At 49.8% G+C, this 19,046-nt stretch overlaps 1 protein-coding gene and 1 pseudogene across 1 annotated transcript in view; both read left to right on the top strand.

Annotated features, from left to right (window-relative positions):
- Nucleotides 1-5,360: 5,360 nt before the first annotated feature.
- LOC127185848 (60S ribosomal protein L39-like) lies at nucleotides 5,361-5,516 on the top strand (annotated as a pseudogene).
- A 4,714-nt stretch (nucleotides 5,517-10,230) lies between these two features.
- The window catches only part of Tspan14 (tetraspanin 14), a 60,344-nt gene continuing 51,528 nt past the window's right edge, over nucleotides 10,231-19,046 (top strand). Inside the window, exon 1 of the mRNA XM_051142282.1 lies at nucleotides 10,231-10,353. The gene's annotated coding sequence lies outside the window, so the exon portion shown is untranslated. The remainder of the gene's footprint in view (nucleotides 10,354-19,046) is intronic.

Here is a 19,046-nt window from a genome sequence, read left to right as displayed (position 1 = left end):
GACTTCTTGGAGCCTCCTTTCCACATTTAGCTTACTAATGCAGAGCTTTAGTCACGACACACAAGACTGTTCTAAGTGCAACATGCTTTACACAGTCCAGCGGCTTCCACGTCTGAGCATCTCCCATAGTTCCATGAGCAGACACAAACCACTCAGCTGTGAGAGAGCACAGCCTTTCAGGATCACAGCTGGGACTTCGCTGAGCAACCTCACTCCTGGGCTCTTGCTTTTGACCTTTCTGATCCATCTCACTATGATGTTTTTATATGATAACCTCTGTGGTTTATTTCTTTGGAGAAACCGTATGCCCTGCCTGTAGTTTGTGGATGGGAGGACAAGCTAGAAAGGTCTACCTACCATCTGCTAGCTCCCTTCCGGCCTCTACCACTGAAGGATGCTCCTCAGTATCCTATGCTCACACATGGTCATCTCCCATCTCAAGTACAATTTCTGCATTGGAGGAAGCACCATTAGTCCCACGACTAAGGTTGTAGTTGTCAATCAGAGTGGGAGGCATTTGGATGTTTGGATTTTTTTTTTTTTTTTTTTTTTTAAGGATCATTTTAAGCCAGGTGGCAGTGGTGCACACCTTTAATCCCAGCACTCAGGAGGCAGAGGCAGGGGGATCTCTGTGAGTTCAAGGTCAGCCTGGTCTACATTTACTTATTTCTCTTGGTTTTTCAACACAGGGTTTCTCTGTGTGGCCTTGGCTATCCTGGACTCACTTTGTAGACCAGGCTGGCCTCAAACTCACAGCAATATGCCTTCCTCTGCCTCCCAAGTGCTGGAGTTAAAGGTGTGCACCACCACCGCCCAGTGTCAGCCTGGTCTACAAAGGGAGTCCAGGACAGCCAAGGCTACATACATAGAAACCCTGTCTCAAACACCCCCGCCCCCTGCAAAAAAAAAGAAAGGCAATACCAATTCAAAACTGATCTTAGAGTGGAAAGTCTATAAAAACTGTTGACCCCTGGCAACTGTTTATTCCCTGCATCCTTCCATACTCTAGTGAGGTAAACTCTCACTCACCCTCAAATTGGCCTCTTGGTCTTTACCTCCTCATGCTAAGGCCACGGACCCCTTCCTTCCTTTCTTCTTGGCCATCCACTGTCATGGATACAAGCCTCAGCCTGACCACAGCCTCATGTCACCATACATGATGCTTTCATATCCTGAGTACCCGCCAGCTCCTCTCCACTCTGTTTCTCCCACTCTACCAGCCCCTGCTGCTGGTCTTTCTTCCCCCTTATCAGTACTCATTATGTGGGCTGGGTAGTCTGGGGGTAGCCACGTTGGTAAAGTGCTTGCCATGTAAGATTGACGACCTGAGTTTAATGCCAACACTCTGGGAGTGTTTCCAGCTGTACCTTTGTTTTTCTGTCATGCCCTTTTTGCCAAACCCCAAACTTTGGTCAGTCTCTATGTCCATGATCTCAGCAGCTGAGCTGACCCCAGTGGCTGAGGACTGGGAGAGCAGGTACACAGCCTGGGATGGATGCTGCCCTGGCTCCGAGATTCCATCTCAGTCAGGCTCACAGGCCTTCCCTAAGCCTCCTTGCCTGCCTGCTCTCAGAAGTGCATCTCTTCCTCTCTCACCTCAGTCTCTCTGATGTGCTTGAATTTATTTATTTGTTTTTTAAATTTTTTATTGTTTTGGTTTTTCGAGACAGGAGTTTCTTTGTGTGGCCTTGGCTGTCCTGGATTCACTTTGTAGACCAGGCTGTTGTTCTCGAATTCACATCGATCCGCCCGCCTCTGCCTCCTGAGTGCTGGGATTAAAGGCGTGTGCCACCACACCCTTTTTGGATTTTGTTAACTGCCTTCAGTAGACGACCGTTCCTCTTCTGCCTGCCAGGAGCCTGATGCTGACATCTGCATCTTTACTTCTTTCCTTTCCTCCAGGCTCCATGAAGGTGCAGCTGTCCTGTAGTATGTGGCTGCCTTCTTACTCGGAAGCCCACCTCTTCCCACATTTCTCAGCAAGCATCTTCTGGGTCTTTCCTCACACTCTTCACTCTCGTCTTCTGCTGTAGGAACCAGGCCCGACTGGGCTGCCTGCCTGTCTTGCTGTTTCATGTCCTGTTTCTAGCAGCTTCCAAGTTTGTGTTTATCTTGGTTAGCTAGTCATGTTTACTGCTCTGAGAACGCACCCCTCCCATCCTCGACACTTTTCCTCCTGTGTGCAATCACCTTTTGAGGGATTTCACCTGGGAGGAGGATTCCTGTTTTGCTCCCTATAAGAAAGCTCTTTGGAACTCTGGAGAGGGATAATAATAAACCGCTGCCGCGGCTGCTGCTCTCTTAGCATGAAAGACCCGCTGTGTTATTGTGTGTGTGTGTGCCTGTGTGTGTGTGTACATGAGTTACCGCGGTGGCGCTGGCGCCACATTCTGCCACTTTTTTATCCATGTCCAGGATCTCTTTCTTTCTTTCTTTCTTTCTTTCTTTCTTTTTCTTTTCTTTTCTCTCCCCCCCCTCTCCCTGCCCCCCCCCCCACCGAGACAGGGTTTCTCTGTGTAGCTGTGGCTGAACTGGACTCACTTTGTAGACCAGGCTTGCCTCTGCCTCCCAAGTGCTGGGATTAAAGGTGTGTGCCACCATGCCTGGCCCCCAGGATCTTCTTTTCAAAACACATTTTCCTGTCACTTTCCAGCCAACATCTCTTGTATTGCCCATGAGTGGCTCCTCCAGTGACATAATAAGTCAAATTGAGCCGAATTTATAGTAAAAAGGGAGGCTTATTGGGGACATCTCTCTCACAGAAGGAAGTCAGTGAAGTCCCAAGGCTGCGTTGGGGCAGGGGCTTCTTAAAGAGGAGTGAAGAGAGTTGTGATGCGATGGTGAGGTACTGGGATTATAGCTTTATTTGGTGAGTTTAGAGCCTTGTAGGTGGGTCTTAGGTCCAGTGGTCTCTTGGGAATCTGGAACTAGGAGCTGGGTTTGTCCTGATCAGAAGAGAAGGGCAGCAACCTCTTGGTCCAGGCCACCTTGCCTTTGGCCCCAAACCTCTGACCTAACAACTGGCTTCACCACTGAAAGAGCTCTCTGACCCACTCCAAAAACATGCCCTTTTCAGCCTGTCTCACTGACCTCTCTGAAGTCATTCTCCCCTTTCTGAAGCTGTCATTTCCTCTTACCTTTCATACAGATTACCCTCGAGGCTCCCTTCCTACCTCTGTAACCACGCTTCCTTCTTGGGGGGGAGGCTCTTGTATTTATTTCTCTATGTTATCCTTGTTTTGTCCTGGATCCTTCTCCCCTTTTCATGGTCATCTGATGTGTTTTGAGATAGGGTCTTGCCACATAACAAGTCTTGGGAAAAAAAAAAAAAAAAAAAGAAAAGGAAAAAAGTCTTGGGAACCTGAAACTGGAGTAACCAGTACGCCGGCAAAAGCTGACTCCGAGGAGGATGAAATCCGCCTACTGTACAGGGCCAGCTCAGCCCAACCCAGTAGATCTCTAACCAAAATGACATTGCAGAGATGTCAATCAGCTTTGTTCTGTTTACCTTTAGATGTCTTACTGAGTCATGGGAGAGTTGTTTTTAACAACTACAGGGACCACCAGCAACAAAAACCCAATTAATTACTTGCTCAGTCACTGCTATAAGAAGGAAGCACAATTCTGGGCCTGGGGAGAGGGCTCAGTCTGTAAAGAACTTGGCCATGCAAGCACAAGTTTTATCTCCAGAATTCATGATGAACAACAAAAGCTAGACATGGTGGCATGGATTTGTAATCCCAGTGCTCAAGAGGCAGAGACAAGTTAATGTCTGGGTCTTGCCTAATCAGAGAGCCACAAGACACAGAAAGACCATGATGGCGCCCGCCTTTAATCCCAAGCACTCACTTGTGAGGCAGGGGCAGGTGGATCTCTGTGAGTTCCAGGCCAGCCTGGTCTACAAAATGACTCTAGGACAGCCAAGGCTACACAGACAAACCTTGTCTCAACAAAACAAAAAACAAACAAAACCAACTCACCAACCAACCAAGGAAACAAACAAACAAACAAACAAAAAAACCCCAAAAGACTCCCAGGATTGTCCTCTGGAATCAACATAGCGCACATACATACTTGTACTTGCAAATGTGCAAACACACACACACACACACACACACACACACACACACACACACACACGTACACGAGAAGTTAACATAATTCCCCAACTGATAGAAAACTACCAAATTTCTAGCTTCTGCTGAGGTATCTCTTCTGAACTCTATAGAACAATGGACCACTGCCCTCTGCTTAGGAGCACTTCAGATGGAAGAGTCCTAAGCCACCACTTCTCACAACACACACACACACACACACACACACACACACACACACACACACACACACACACGGTCCCCTAGTAACTAGTGCCACTGTCCATGCAGCAGAATAAGACATCTCCATATTCCTCAATTTCCTATCCAATTGGTCCCCATCAATTCTGTCTCTTACACGCATTGTGAATCTACCTACCTCTTTCCATTTCCTCATCTTCCTGCTAAACCACTGCAGTCGTTTCCTTTATAACTCTTTGCATTTAGTTTTGTTCCTTTAGAGCCATTCTTCCTACTCCATCCAGCCTTAGAGAGCACAAACGCCAGTATCACACTTTTGTCCAAAACTTTTCAGTCAGTGCTAAGAACCTCAGGATATCTGGGTGAGCAGAATCTGCCAGGAATTATGATGTGATTTCTGTACACAGCACTCTTTTTCATGGCATAACCCCTGTGCCAGGGACTATTTGCTTAAGCACAGGACAAGGCCTTGTTCAAATACAGTATCCTGTTTCCTTCCCAGTGGTTGGGTTATGTGACCAGAGCTGGACCAATTATAATCCTCTCTTGCATTTGCTCATACTAGGCCCAAGATCAATTCCTTGAATTTCCAAAAGAATTCTGGTTTTAAGCTCTTTCAATGCTGTCAGTGACCTGAATGTAACGCTGTCTTCCATCTGTATTTGTATAGAGTAGTTGGAATGGGATCCTCTTGTTTGCCACCAAAAAGTTCTCATTATCAACTGGGGTGGTGGTGCATGTCTTTAATTCCAGTATTCTGGAGGCAAAGGGAGGTAGATCTATGAGTTCAAGGCCAGCCTGGTCTACAGTGTGAGTTCAAGGACAGCCAGGGTGACACATAGAAACCCTACACCCTGTCTCAAAAAACAAAACGGAGAGAGAAGAGAGAGAGGGGGGGGAGAGAGAGAGAGAGAGAGAGAGAGAGAGAGAGAGAGAGAGAGAGAGAGAGAGAGAGAGAGAAAGAGAGAGAGAGAGAGGGATGCGAGTTTGGTCCTGATAAGATAATAAGATCCTCTTCTCCTTTCCTCTGCCTCACGCGCTGTGCATCAGACTCGGCTTCTCATCATGCCTTCTCACAAGACTTTCAGAATCAAGTGATTACTGGCCAAGAAACAAAAGCAAAACTGACCTATTCCTCAATGGATTTGGATGAGAACTGGTAACAAGATCAGGTACAACTCCAAGAGAAGACACAGGAGAAGAATGAAGCTGGGACTGTAAGCATTCACACAGTGGCGAGACTGAGGCTTTATACTGAATCATGGTCATCAATCAATCCTACCAGACGGAGTTCAGCATTTTTAACCTGGGGACTTAGTCATGTCTAAATTGGGGGTGTGGCTTGTCCAGTAATAAACTGTAGACCATTTCAGAAAATTAAAAAAAGATAATAAGACATCATTTCTAGGTAAAGGAATTATTATTATTATTATTATTATTATTATTATTATTATTATTATTATCATCATCATTATTATTATTAATTATTTTGAGACAGTGTTTCTCTGTGTTAGAGTTGGCTGTCCTGGACTCACTTTGTAGACCTCAAATTCACAGAGATCCGCCTGCCTCTGCCCCCTGAGTGCTGAGATTAAAGGCTTGTACCACCAGGCCAGCTTGGTAAATGAATTCTTTACAGTAGTTCCCATGTTTTTCAAGCTTTATAAATCTTTGTTTGTGCTAGTGCTGGGGTTGAATCCAGGGTTTCATGCCTGGTAGCCAAGTATTCTACCAATTAAACTGTATCTCCAGCCCTGGTGACTTTGTGTTATGAGGTTAATAAAGTAGATATTTTACCAAAAATAACACCCAAAAAGGTGGGCATGGCAGTGCAACATGACTTTAATCCCAGCACTTGGGAGGCAGAGGCAGGAGGATCTCTGTGACTTTGAGGCCAGCCTGGTCTACAAAGTGAGTCCAGGACAGCCAGGATCAATACAGAGAAAATCTTTCTCAAAAAACAAAACAAAACAAAAAACCACCACACACACACACACACACACACACACACACACACACACACGCACACGCACACACCTTCCTCCCCCGCAGCCCCCAAAAAAGAATTAGGAGAGCTGGTCACCAAATGTTTCTTCAGTCCATCCCTGCTTGTACACACACACACAAGTTCTGTTAAGTAGGCCCAGGATGGCCACAACAAGCTGAGGACACTGCAGAGTACGCAGGAAGACCTAGCGTTTTAATTTATACTAAGCACAAGAGGAACACTCTCAGCTTCTTGGTTTTCTTCTTTCCAGCCCTACTTCTTCTTCACCTGCTGGTCAGAACCATCACTCCTTCCTCCCTCATGTCATTCATTTTCACCACTGTCCAAACCTCCCGTAGCTTTCCTCATACTAACCCCACTCCCACCCCCAGGCTAACACAAGTTAAAGTTAAAAACAGTGGGCTGCATTTATCTTTAATTCTAGCACCAGGAGGGCAGAGACAGGCAGATTTCTGTTGAGTTTGAGGCCAGCCTGATCTACATGGCAAGTTCCAGGCAGGCCGGCAACAGAGAGAACTTTTCTCAAAACAGATAGTTAAAAATGCCAAGTGGATAAATGTAAGAAGATGATTGTATTCCTTTCACTTACATAGTAAATAGACAGATAATGCAGAACAGGTGACTCCCTAGATCTTGACAACCCATTTATCCTATTTTATCATCTTCAACACATGACTTTTGCTATAGACACACATGGCTACTGGAACCATGTATTTCAGCACATTTCTGGAAAGAATTCTGGCCAAGGAAAGCACATCTCTTCCCTTTAAAGCCAGATTAGGATTTGCCTTGTTGTTCTTAAATCACTCTACAGCCTGATCCCAGCCCTCTCCCTCCTCTCCTCCCAATCCCACTTTCATGCCTGGCTCCTCCCATTTCCCCCTTCTTCTCAGAGAAAGGGAGGCCCCTAAGAGGTACCAACATATCCTGGCACCTCAAGTCACAGCAGGATTAAGTCCACCTTCTCCCACCTGGGCCCGACAAGGCAACCCAGCTAGGGGAAAGGGATCCAGTGGCCAATAACAGACATGGACCTTTCTATTTTCTATTGAATCGTCAGATGGTTGTATGTAGCAGATTAGGGCTACCCAGCCTTCTCTACCAAGGCCTCCAGTGTGCCACATCCATAGTAAGATCTCTGATGGGCTTCTGTTCTCTGTTGGGTCTTTTATGTGTAATAGCTCCACTGTCATCTAGCTATACCAGGAACTCTGCCCTTAGCATGCTTACCAATAGCTTTATGCTGCTAAAAGCAAGTCACTTCCCTGATCTCATCTCCCCTGAGCTCCAAGCAGCATCTACCATGGCTAATTCCTTTCTGGAGACAGCTTTCTCAGTCTTGGGCACAGGCACACGTCATCCTTTGTTCTGCTCTGGCCTCCCAGGCTGTTTTCAGTGGTTTTTTTTTCCCTGCCTTCTATTCTTTTTCACTCCATGGGTGCCCTCTGAATCTTCTCTGCATCTACCTCCTTCCGCCTTTTTGTTGTTGTTTGTTTTTTTGTTTTTTGAGACAGAGTTTCTCTGTGTAGACTTGGCTGTCCTGGACTCGCTGGCCTCAAACTCACAGCGATCCGCCTGCCTCTGCCTCCTGAGTGCTGGGATTGAAGGCGTGCGCCACCACACCCTGCCTCCTTTTAGGTGGAATTCTCAGCTCCTATGGTCATAACTACTGATGATCTCCCAAAATGCACCTTCCCCCAGACTGTCCTTCTGTGCTCTTAGTGACTGAACAACAACCCTGGGCGTCTAACAGGCATCTTCAAGTCAGTATGGCTAAAACAAACCTGTTAATGGTCATCCTGAAAGCTGTCGTTTTCCTTCAGGCAACCCCGCCCAAATAAATGAGGCACTGTTTGCCCACTCACTGAAAGAAACTTTCCCTTTCATCTCTACATTTCCTCCTCCTACAGCCATCTTTTTGGCCTTAAATCCAAAACAGGGCCCGCCCCTCAGCTACTCACCTTAACACAGCCAAGCACTTCAGCTCACACTTTCTTCACACTTGGCTTGGATTAAGGCAACAGTTTAATTGGCTCCCTACTTGTAATTTTTGCCTGACGGCTACTGCATTTGCTCCGCTCACAGCAGCAAATGAGAATGTTAGTCCTTTCTGTAGACCCTTCAATGGCTTAACAAAAATGCTCCATCGTTTGACACAGTCCATAGGCCCTTTGTGTCTTTCATCCCTAGCCTTTTACCCAATGATAGCCCATTCAAGCCTATCTCGAAATGATAGCCATGCAGCAGCTTTCCTTCAGCTCCTCCACACATGCAGAGTGTGCCCTTTTCCAAGGCCTTGGCACCTGCTGCTCTCAACTTGTACTTTCTGGACCACCCACTCTTTATTCTTTGGCTTTCAATTTCAACACCATCTCCTCACCTTTCCCCCGACCACTCCCTTTTTCTATCCCAGGCCTTGTTGTCTTTGTCTCTCAGTATTCATTTAAACACGAAATGATTTCTCTTTTCTACTAAAAAGTAACTGTTTGGAAGGAGAGGTTTGAGTTGCTCTGCCCCCAAGATAAACACAATACCTGGTGCTCACAACACACCAGACACTTCATTGTGCATTTTGGTTAGCTGGGGGTGACACTATGGACAGGTTTCCTTGTCAGGGAGGTCCTTGAGCTGTCTGGGGTATTCTAGAGACAGTCTGCATCCTCCTTGCTAAATAAGCACAAGGGGTCAAGTGGTGGTGGCCCATGCCTTTAATCCCAGCATTTGGGAGGCAGAGGCAAGCGGATCACTGTGAATTAGAGGCCAGCCTGTGGTCTACAAAGCAAGTGCAGGACAGCCAAGGCTACACAAAGAAACTCTGTCTCGAAAAACAAAACAAAACAAGCAGTGGAAAGGAACACTTATTTCTGGATTTTTCTCTTTACAATGAACTTAACCTGTTGGCTGCGTCTTATGTCACTTTTGTGTTGCCCAGGAGCAGATCTGGCTCTCAGTGCCCTCAAACCTATAGGAGGTAGGCCTCAAACTAAGCAGGTAGACAAGCAGGCAGAGGCTAGGACAAGGTCGGCCTTTAAATCACAGCGGTGTGGACGCTATTGTACATCTGCCTGTCCTTGTGGCCTTCCACTTCCAAGAATCAGACCGGCCATCTCCTCAGCATAAAGGTGCTGTACAGATCTCAGCAGGTAGTCCAAAGGAAGCTTGGTATTTTTAGCACCGAGACTGGAGAAGGAGCGAGTCTTTAGGCTCGGCTGTAAAGAAATCTCTACCACTCCTTTCTAGAAGACTACCCCCACCTCTGGCTCCCAAGGCTGGGCAGGAACGCCTTCCATCTTAAAACCAGCCATTTTCCCAATCTTCCACCACCCGGCCACCCCAGCATCCCTCGAGACAAGGCATTTCGCAACTCTCATTTCTCCCAGGCTCGGCTCCCGAGGGACCCCTCTAAGGCAGGAGGGGCGATTGCACAGCGAAACCCAGCCAAGCGCTCAAGCGGACGCTCAACCGGTGGCCACAAGTGACTGGAGTCCCGGCTTCGACTGCGTCGTCGCGGAGCCAAGGAAAGGGCGAACCCCGGTAAATCCCGCTTGGGGCACCGCCCAGAGCCGGACAAAGGGGCGGGCCAGCGATCCTGCTCTTTACCTAAGGTAGACCGTTTGCAGGGCGGGGTGAGCGGTGGGGGCGGAGTGTGGTGACCCGTGGGGCGGAGCATAGGCGGGGCGTGGAGGGGGCGGGGTTATTGGTAGGGGGCAGTCGGCGGTGGGTTGTGGGCTGACGGCGGAGGGGGGGGGGCGAGCGGTGGGAGTCCGGTCTTGGTGGGGGAGGAGCGAAGGATGGGGCGGTGCCTGAGAGTGGGAGGAGCAAGAAGCGGGGGCGGGAACTGGGTGGGCCAGACGCGTGGGGCGGCCGAGGGGCGCAGGGAAGCGGCGCCTCTTTCTCTGCCGCGGCCCCGCCCCTCCGAGCCCCGCCCCCGCCGCTCGGACGGCCCGAGTCGCGCCCTCCCGCTCGGCGCTGCCGAACTTGCTCTAACTTCCTCGGCCGACCGGGCCGTGCCGCCACCGCCGCCTCCGCCAGCGCCGCTGCCGCGCCCGGGTAAGTAGAACACGCGGCCCCGCTGCAGCGTCGGGCCTGTCCTTATTGTCTCGGGTCGGCCCTCGTGAGCGTCCTCTCGGGACGGCGGATGCTCCCCGCGTTCTCGCTCGGCCCCGGGACTCCCTTGCTGGGCGGGGGCGGCCCCGCGGGCGGCGCGGGCTTTGTCTGCTGAGACTGCCCGCGAGCTCTGGAGGCCGCGGGCGGGACCTTGCTGAGCCGTACTCGGGCGCTGTGTGGAGGGGGAGGCGCCGCGGGCGCCCCGGAAGGTGTGTCTGCACCTCGCTGCCGCTTGGGCTCTGCCTGTCCTCACCTGCGAGCCCAGCGGAGGGCGCCTTCTTTAGCTCCGGTCCCGGGTGAGGGGACCGTCGCCCAGCCCCCACCCACCCTGGGTATGCTCGTAGCCGCGGAGTCCCACGCTGTCCGCCTGGAGTTTGAGGAGGTGGCGATCCTAGCTTTTCGGTCCTGGTCGCTATTGGCTGTGTTTGGAAGCAGAGCCTGACCCCTGACCTAGCCCGAGCTTTGGCCAAGTTGTGGTTCAGGCTGTACTTTGGCTTGTTGGCCCAGGTTGCAGCCCCCTTTCTCTTCCCTGCTGGGCGTGCAGTGCAGAGGGTGGGTGGGGATAGTGCGCGTGTGGGGACTTCGGCCCCTGAACCACAGAAACTCTGAAACTCGGTCTCCAGTGAGAGGCGGTCAGTATTATCAGAACTCAGTGTCTTCAGCCAGTGCTTGCCTGGAGCTAGTTACAGAGCCGCGATGACCAACTCATGGCTGTATCAGAACTCTGGTGTTTGGGGGCCATCGAGGTGTGTTGGGCAGCGTGTGCAGGAAGCGGGCTTGGAGCCTGTAGCAGGTGTGATCCCAGCTCTAGGCGGTCTGGTGGATGTAGGTCAGCAGCGTGCCACATCCTAGACAGTTTCCACATAGCCCCTTCTGAGAAGTTGGTGCCTGCTGAGTGCTTCCTTCTTTATGAAAGGAAATCTGGGGCCCCAGGTTCTAACAGCTCAGAGGTTGCTGGAGACACCCTTTCAAAACTTCCTGGACCCTGGTACCTTTACAACTCACACCCTGCTCCATTCTGTTTCTAATGTCAGGGACAAGACTTGCAAACCTATGTCACTAGATGTGTTTTATACCCTTCTTAGTATTGTGTTGTACTCCACTTTCAGTTGGAGAAACATTGTCTTGATGCGTCCTTTCCTACATTTCTGGACTCTTCTTTTTGGGCCACCTAGTGTGTTTCCAAGACTGGGGGGTGTCTGTGCTATATAGCGGGTGCTCTGGGCTCATACCTGTACGCCTTTCATGGTGAGAATGCAAGTGCTCAGTGGTATTTATTGCTAGGCACTCCGTCTAGGCTTAGTTGCTTCATTTAGTCAAACAGCTTGGGCCACTGATCCACCGGAGGTTCGTGGCTGTCCCCAAGAAAGGTATGGAGGAGGGGGCAGGGGGGAGGAAAGGGCTGGCTGCCATGGGAAGATTTCTCTCCTGCCCCTCTCTTATTCGGGCAACTGCGCTGGAGGACAAGTGAGGGCTTCTCCCTTGCCATGTTTGTAATGGAGGATGAAATTCATGCCTTGTGTGGGTGGGAAGAAATGAGGTGAAGTTACAAGCAGACCAGGGATGCAGAGGAGCCCTGGGTTCTTAGGCCACTTCCAGGGGCCTTACCCTGGCCCACCATGTGCCTAGGGATTTAACCTTGCTTAACTTTAGCTGAGAAGTTAAACAGGGTTAATTTTTATGGTCCCTAAAAATGCGGGTCTGCCAGCCAGTCTTGAGAGCCTGTTGCTGCTTTAAAACCCGGTGAACTTAGGAACAAGCATACAGGTTGTTGAGTTTGTCACGGCTTAGTATATGTGGAGACGTATATCAAGCAACTATCCCAGGCTTACTTTAATTGTTTAATCTTTGAAACAACTCAGTGTGATAGGCATTAAGTGCCTGAATTTAAAAATGAGAAAACTGTGGCCCAGAAAGGTCAGAGTGATTTCCTTGAGGTCTCCTGAGCTGTTGGATTCTCTCATTTAATGATGCCCTACTCCTGGGGGTGCTTAAATACAGTGACCAAGCCTGGCCCAAGGCAGAACCACTGAGTCCTTCACTACAGGTTCCCTCAAGGCCCAGCTTCCAAAGTAGCTCACCTATCTAGCATGACCTGAGCACATACCATCCCTCAATCCCTGCTAGTTTGCTTGATAAGTACAGCCTTTGCCACACAGAGCCAGGGGATTGCATGCGAGGCTGGAGAGCCTTCCGTAGAGATCAGAGTTTGATGTGCTTAGTACCAGACTTCACACTTCAGAGGCTTAAAGCAACCAAGTCTTTCCTTGGTTTTCTTTTGTTTTTGTTTGTGTGTGTGTGTGTGTGTGTGTGTGTGTGTGTTTTTTTTTTGCTAAGTCCACTTACATATCACATACTGCTTTATGTTGCCGTTGTTGTAGGACCAGTTCATATTTATGTAGCCTGATGAGTCTTGGCTTTTAAGGCGGCTACCTATGAGTGCCATTTCATTGGCTGTGCCGAGTCACATGGCCATAATCACCCTCGAGGTCGGGGTAGGGTAGGAATAAAAAAAACCATTTGATGAAAAGCATGAATGCCCATCGCGGCTCTCACTTGCCTCTTCTCAAGTACTGGATCCCGTGCTACCAAGAACACGTATAAATTAGTCAAAGAAACACCTCACTGTTTAAAGATGGCCTGCCGCCTTTGAATGGTAGAAGTTTGATAAACGAGGAACCTTAGGGTGTTGGAGAACGCTGAGCACTCCTCTTTCCTCTGACCCCCAGGCAAGTTACTTGAGTTCCTCCTGTGTCCTGTCCTTTAGCTCATTGGCTAATTCATTCGTTTATTCAAAAGCAGGAAGTCCCAGCCTAGAGGCTGTGAATGGAGGCGACAATCCCAGCTTCCTGCTGCTGAGTGTCCTGCCTTTAAAGAGACTTGAAGGGGAAGCAGGCTCCTCTCTTGTAGCCACTGGACTTTGGGGAGTGTTGTATTACTCCGTCTTGCCTGGATGTGAAGTTGCTTTTCCTAGAAGCAGAACAGAGAGAGGTGCCCGAGTTGCTGTGCTCTAATGGTTCTCCTTAGGGCTGAGGCCAAGCTTTGCATGCCGCGGCATGTGGAGCAGAGTGCTGGTTTGGGAGGGTGACTTAGAGGGTAGCTTCCACAGAAGAGCAGGGTAGACAGATGTTAGGTGCATTTCTCTAGCCACTCTGATTTTGGCTTTTGTGTTCTGTCATCTGTACATCTACCTTAGGCTGGTCTTTGTGAAGGTCGCCTCACTGTTCTTAGACATGGTTACTGCTTTTTCAGGGCCTCTTGTTTTCCCACCTGTGGAATGACAGGTGGCATAAAGGCCTCTAGCAGCTCCTACTCCTGGCTGGTCACCAGTGCCCAGTATAGGCCACGCTTGGTTGCTTTTCAGAGTCTTTGGCGTGGTGAATGGGTGGATGTTTTGGTTTGCCTTCTTCAGTGAGGCGGTGCTGTCTTTGACTATGGGTCACTGTGGGGTCCTGGTCTCCTATTCGTGTGTGTTTTGGTTCAGCCAGAGCAAGTAGTTGCATTGGTTCAGCACAGGACCTGGCCTGTGGGCAGCAGGTGGTGAGTCTGTCCACTCGCCATGAAGATGCCTAGCATATTCCAGTGTGCGGCTGGGCAGAAGGGAGGCCAGCTTTTGACTGATGACTTAATTGCTAGCTGTGGAGCCTAGACTGACGTTGCATATTTGCTCCTCTGTGAAGCAAGTAGAGGCAGATCTGCCCTTTCTGGGTTACTGAGAAACTAGTGTACACTTTAGGTTTGAGGAACAGCGTCTCAAGCCCCTGGGTCAGGCCTGACACTGTTTTGGGACAGCTGCTGTCTTTCTGCCAGTTCCCGACAAGGGTTTACCAACAGCTGATTCTGGGAACCCTGCTTCCTCCACCCTTGGTGGTTGGGTGGGGCTGGGCTGGGCTGTGGTTTTTCTCTTTGGAGGTAGTAACCCTGGTAATCAGAGTGTAAGTGGGCCTGTACAGGCTGGAGTTGGCATCTTCATCACTTAAGATCTGTTTTTGCCTCCCTCTTTAAGTGGCCAGAGCCCACACCTCCCGTTGACTTTTCTTGGTCTGTGTACTATGTGGCAAGGTGGCTGCTGGCCTCCTGGTAGGAAGATGGCACATGGTGTTCTCAGGAACCTTTTTTTTTTTTTTGGTTTTTCGAGACAGGGTCTCTCTGTGTAGCCTTGGCTGTCCTGGACTCGCTTTGTAGACCAGGCTGGCCTCGAACTCACAGTGATCCGCCTGCCTCTGCCTCCCGAGTGCTCCCGGCTCTCAGTCATCTTGAGCCCTTGGTCATCGTGCAGGGCTGAGGTAGTAAATAAGGTCTGGGCCGGGTCAGAGGCTGGCGCACCTTCTCTCTGCTCTCCCTGGGTGTGTGCCAGCCCTCGGGTCTGTGATTGCATATACTACAGAGCCGAGCAAACACTCAGAAACAGAGGCTTCGAGGAGTTCATAGCCTTGACATCCAAGGGAAGGTCCTCACAGCAGCTAGAAAGGAGTGAGTTTTCCCTGAAATAAACCTCTTGTCTGTATCTGAGGTTGATGGGGTAGGGGAAGGGGTTCAGTATAATCCAGGGGTCCCCAGCAAGGTCTCTTTTAAACTATCAGAGGGTAAAGAAAACAGCTACCTCAGCTTTAGCCCCCCAAACCTGCTGCACAATTCAGGCTGTGGTGGACTCTGAGCATCATAACTGTGTAGCCCTGTCTAGCTCTAGTCCAGATTGCTGCTTTGCTTCCCAGGCTGCCTATAAACGCCCCTCCTCCTGCCTCCTTCTCCTCTTTCTTTCTCTTCTTCTTTTCTTTTGTTTGTTTGTTTGTTTGTTTGAGGCAGGGTTTCTCTGTGTATGTAACCTCGGCTGCCCTGGACGAGATTTGTAGACTAGGGTGGCCTCGAACACACAGACATCCACCTGCCTCTCTGCCTTTGCTGGGATTACAGGCGCACACCACCGCACCTGGCTTCTTCCTGCCTTTTCTGACCAGCCTGTACTCCTGGGCCGCCTGGACCCCGTCTTCTGAGGCTTGTAGGAAGTGGCCAACTTCAGACCAATTGTGGGTAATTAATACTCTGGGTGAGGGTAAGACGCAGTGAGTCCTGGAAGACTGAGGAACTCTGTGCTTAAACAAAGTTATTTTGGCACTTGTTGAAATGCTACGGTGTACTATTCAAGACTGTTGGTTGCAGCAGGGTTTTTAAGTAGGGGAGAGAGACTGGGCTCAACTCCAAAAACCAAGAAAAGTGGGAACTTACAGCCAGAAAGCACTGTGCCTGGATCTTAGAGAATTTTTTGGAGGTAGGGACATTTTTAGCTGAATGGAGCTGACAGAATTCTCCCTAAAGGCAAATCAAGTGGCCAGCTATTATGTGGGGGATAAAGGATAAAGAATTTGGTAACATGTTGGGGATAAATTGACTTAGCAGGATTCTTGATAGAATGGGCCTCTGCACATCTAAGGTCAAAGCTGATTGAGCAGAGAGTTTAGAAGACTTTGCTAACGTTGGGTGAAGGGCTGAATCCTTTTCAGTATCCTGTGTTTGGCCTTGTGAGTTTTTACGAGGCTCATGGCCTCCCGCCTTTGTTTTCCAGGTGTGGTGTTTTCTCCTGTGGCTGTTCCTCATTGCAAGTATCATTGCTTTTGACATGGTCACTAAGGCTTCAGAACTAAAGGTGGCCGCCATTTCAAGAAGCTTTGATCTTTTTGTTCCAACATGTGCTGGCTCCTTGTGTTTTAATCTCTTTTCCCTCTGCAGCTCCATCTCCAGACTCTTGCCTTCCTGGGTCTGGTGGCTGTCAGACCACAGCCCTCTCGTCTCTGAAGTCCTTTGCAGTGGAGCTCCTGTCTTGTGCTCTTCAAGTCCGAAGCAAACCAGTATGACAACTCCACAGCCCCCTCCTACCAGCCATGGACTTTGTTCTCTTGTCTGCTCTGGGTCCATGGAAGGGGTCATAGCTGGTAACTTCCATTCCCTGAGCTCCTCTGGTTTTCTGTCTTCCCCCTCTTTTCATTTGTCATCCCTGGCGCAGGTGACCTGGACCTGGCGCAGGTGACCTACCGGTGTGACTCCACCCAAAGCTGTTCTTGTCTCCACCAGCTCCCTTATGCTTTAGGGAAACCTGTTAGCCGTAGGTAGGGGCTTACTCAGTTTCCCAGAGGGAAGGCCCCATAGCCAGTGTCTGTCTTGCAGTGGAAGGACAGTGACCATGCCTGCTCTTTGCAGTCACCCTGCCTCCCATAGTCATTGTCTCTTGCTGCCTGGTTGTTTCCTGTGAAATACAAGCTGTGGTGTAAACAGGATAAGTTGGTGCGGGGAGGCTGTTGCTAAGAAAAGAGTCAGTGGTAGTGGAGGGTGTCTCAGGGCTCTGAACGGACACAGAACAGGAAAGGGAGTGGGATAGGTCTAGGTGCTGTGGTGGTGGCAGGTTCTGCACAGAGCCCCCTCTGTGTTCAGACAGTTCTGAACACCCCCCCCCCCCCAATCCCGAACACCAGGGTGGTGAAACAGGATATGCCCTGGAGGCTCAGAGCCTCCCTGGTGTGTGTGTGTGGGGGGTGGGGTCCTGGCAAAAGGCTGGTCTTGGTCTAATGAAAGGTTGTGGGGTTTCTTTGAGAATCTGCCTTGACCTTGTACTGGGCCCTGCCAAGGGAGCAGGAACTGTTTTTATCCCTCAGGGTTTGCAAGCTCCAAGTGGTCCTAGTAGCTTTGATACCTCCTTTGTGCTGCTTCTTTTGGGAGCCATTGGTTGAACTTTACAGTCAGGAGAGGGTCTTTGAGAAAGGGGAACCAGACCTACTCAGTCGCTCCCTGGCCTCCATTCTCTGAGGCCTGGACAGTTGTGAGCTTGAGGCTGGTATGCAACTGCTGGCGGTGTTTGTTGTCCCTGGGGTTGTACTCATGAACCAGTCCCCGCTGGTCAGGTCTCTCTCCCAACACCTCGGCCCCCACTGGTTCTAATGGTGGTTCTTATCCCCTCAGCAGCAAGAGAGACTGGGATGGTTTTTGTATTATTCCTTGGGGGCAAAGTCATGTGAAGGAAATACATCAGTGCGTTTGAGTGCAGAGTATTTATTGACACACCCATTAAAGGGGGCCTTTTAGACAATAAATGTAACCCTTTAACAAGGAGAGGCATGGGAATGCTTCTCTCAGCCCTGTGCTGCAGCCCGCCGGTTCTTAAAAGGTACATAAAGCTTAGTGGCTAAGGGGTTGGGGTTTGAAGCTGAGATTTTGGAGAAACTGTTTTTAGCTTGTCCTTGGAGTGGGGCCAGGCCTAGAAATCTGTTGAAATGGCTTTCTTTAGCTGCTAAAATGGGGATGGGCTCATAACGCTAAGACTTGGAGCCTTGCTGGCGGCTAGGGAGGCCCCAGGAGAAGCGTCTGTCAGATGCCTGGGTTTCAGCATCCCTTAGACAGAGAGCACCCCCCCCCCCACACACCTTGGAGTTCTACAGGTGGCTCTTGCTATGGAATAACATCGTTTTCTTTCTGTCACTATCAAAATCTGTTCTTGCTTTTCTTTTAGAGAATTTTCTATTTGGCTGTAGAGTGAAGTAAGCAGGGAGCTCAGTGTGCTCAGAGGCCTGTACTCCCTTTTCCTTGCTTCCTCAGTATCTTCTTCCTCCCTTCCCCCACAACATCTTGTCCTAGGGAGATGCCAGATGCTGCCTAAAGAGTGCTGCTATTCATGAAGCATGTCCCCCTCTTCTTTTCTTTCAGACAAGGTCTTCCTACATAGCCTAGGTTGACTCTGAATTCAGCTTCCTGCCTCAGTCTCCTGAGTATTGGGATTATATATAACTGCATCTGGCTGTGATAACATTTTTTTGGAGGGGGGGGTCTTAATTTTAACTTTTTAAAAATCATTTAAGAAGTAGATTAAAAACCACAGAAGAGGAGCCGGGCGTTGTCGCACACGCCTTTAATCCCAGCACTGGGGAGGCAGAGGCAGTCGGATCTCTGTGAATTCAGAGGCCAGCCTGGTCTACAAAGCCAAGTGCAGGACAGCCAAGGCTACGCAGAGAAACAAACAAAGCCGTAGAAATCCATACTTTTGGCCTCTCCAGCCTCACTCCTCCCTAGCCCAAGGCCTCTACCAGCAGGTGTTCAGAGCACAGTGATGTGTGGCAGGACGCCTCGTGTACACCCCCCACCCCCTTATTCCCACAATGGCTCTGTTCTTATCTGAGCCTCGCCCTAAGATCTGTCTAGGGATTGTTCCACTTTAGCACGCATCCTTTTAACAAGTCATTTTGCCTTGACTCCAGCCCCGTCTTGATGCACACTGAGGTTGCTCTCAGTGGTTGCTTCTCACAAGCCTGGTTGTTGCCTGAGTGCGAGATGGCTGGTTTGACTGTTTTGATTCCAAGAGGAACAGGAGTTTCTGAGGCTTGATGCTGGGGCGGTCTTCTATTTTTTGCAGTCAGAGTTGCCAGGGGGGGCTGTGTACTGCTTTCTGCCCTCTGCTGTTCGTGCCTCAGCTCAGTCCGTGCTCCTCCCATGAGCTCGTTTGGAGCTTTTGGATGTGTTGTGATCATGAGGCCTGTGCACTCAGACCTGTGCTGAGGTGTCTGAGGAGGAGGATACTGGGCGAGGTGAGAAGCAGAGAGATCCTTCTCTCAATGTGAGACTCTGCATAGGTTTCAACTGCATAGGCTCTGGGT

The sequence above is a fragment of the Acomys russatus genome, chromosome 3, assembly GCF_903995435.1.
Source record: "Acomys russatus chromosome 3, mAcoRus1.1, whole genome shotgun sequence".
Classification (NCBI taxonomy): Eukaryota; Metazoa; Chordata; class Mammalia; order Rodentia; family Muridae; genus Acomys; species Acomys russatus.
Note: the sequence above shows the minus strand (reverse complement) of the source record. Positions and strands in the feature narration are given on the sequence as shown.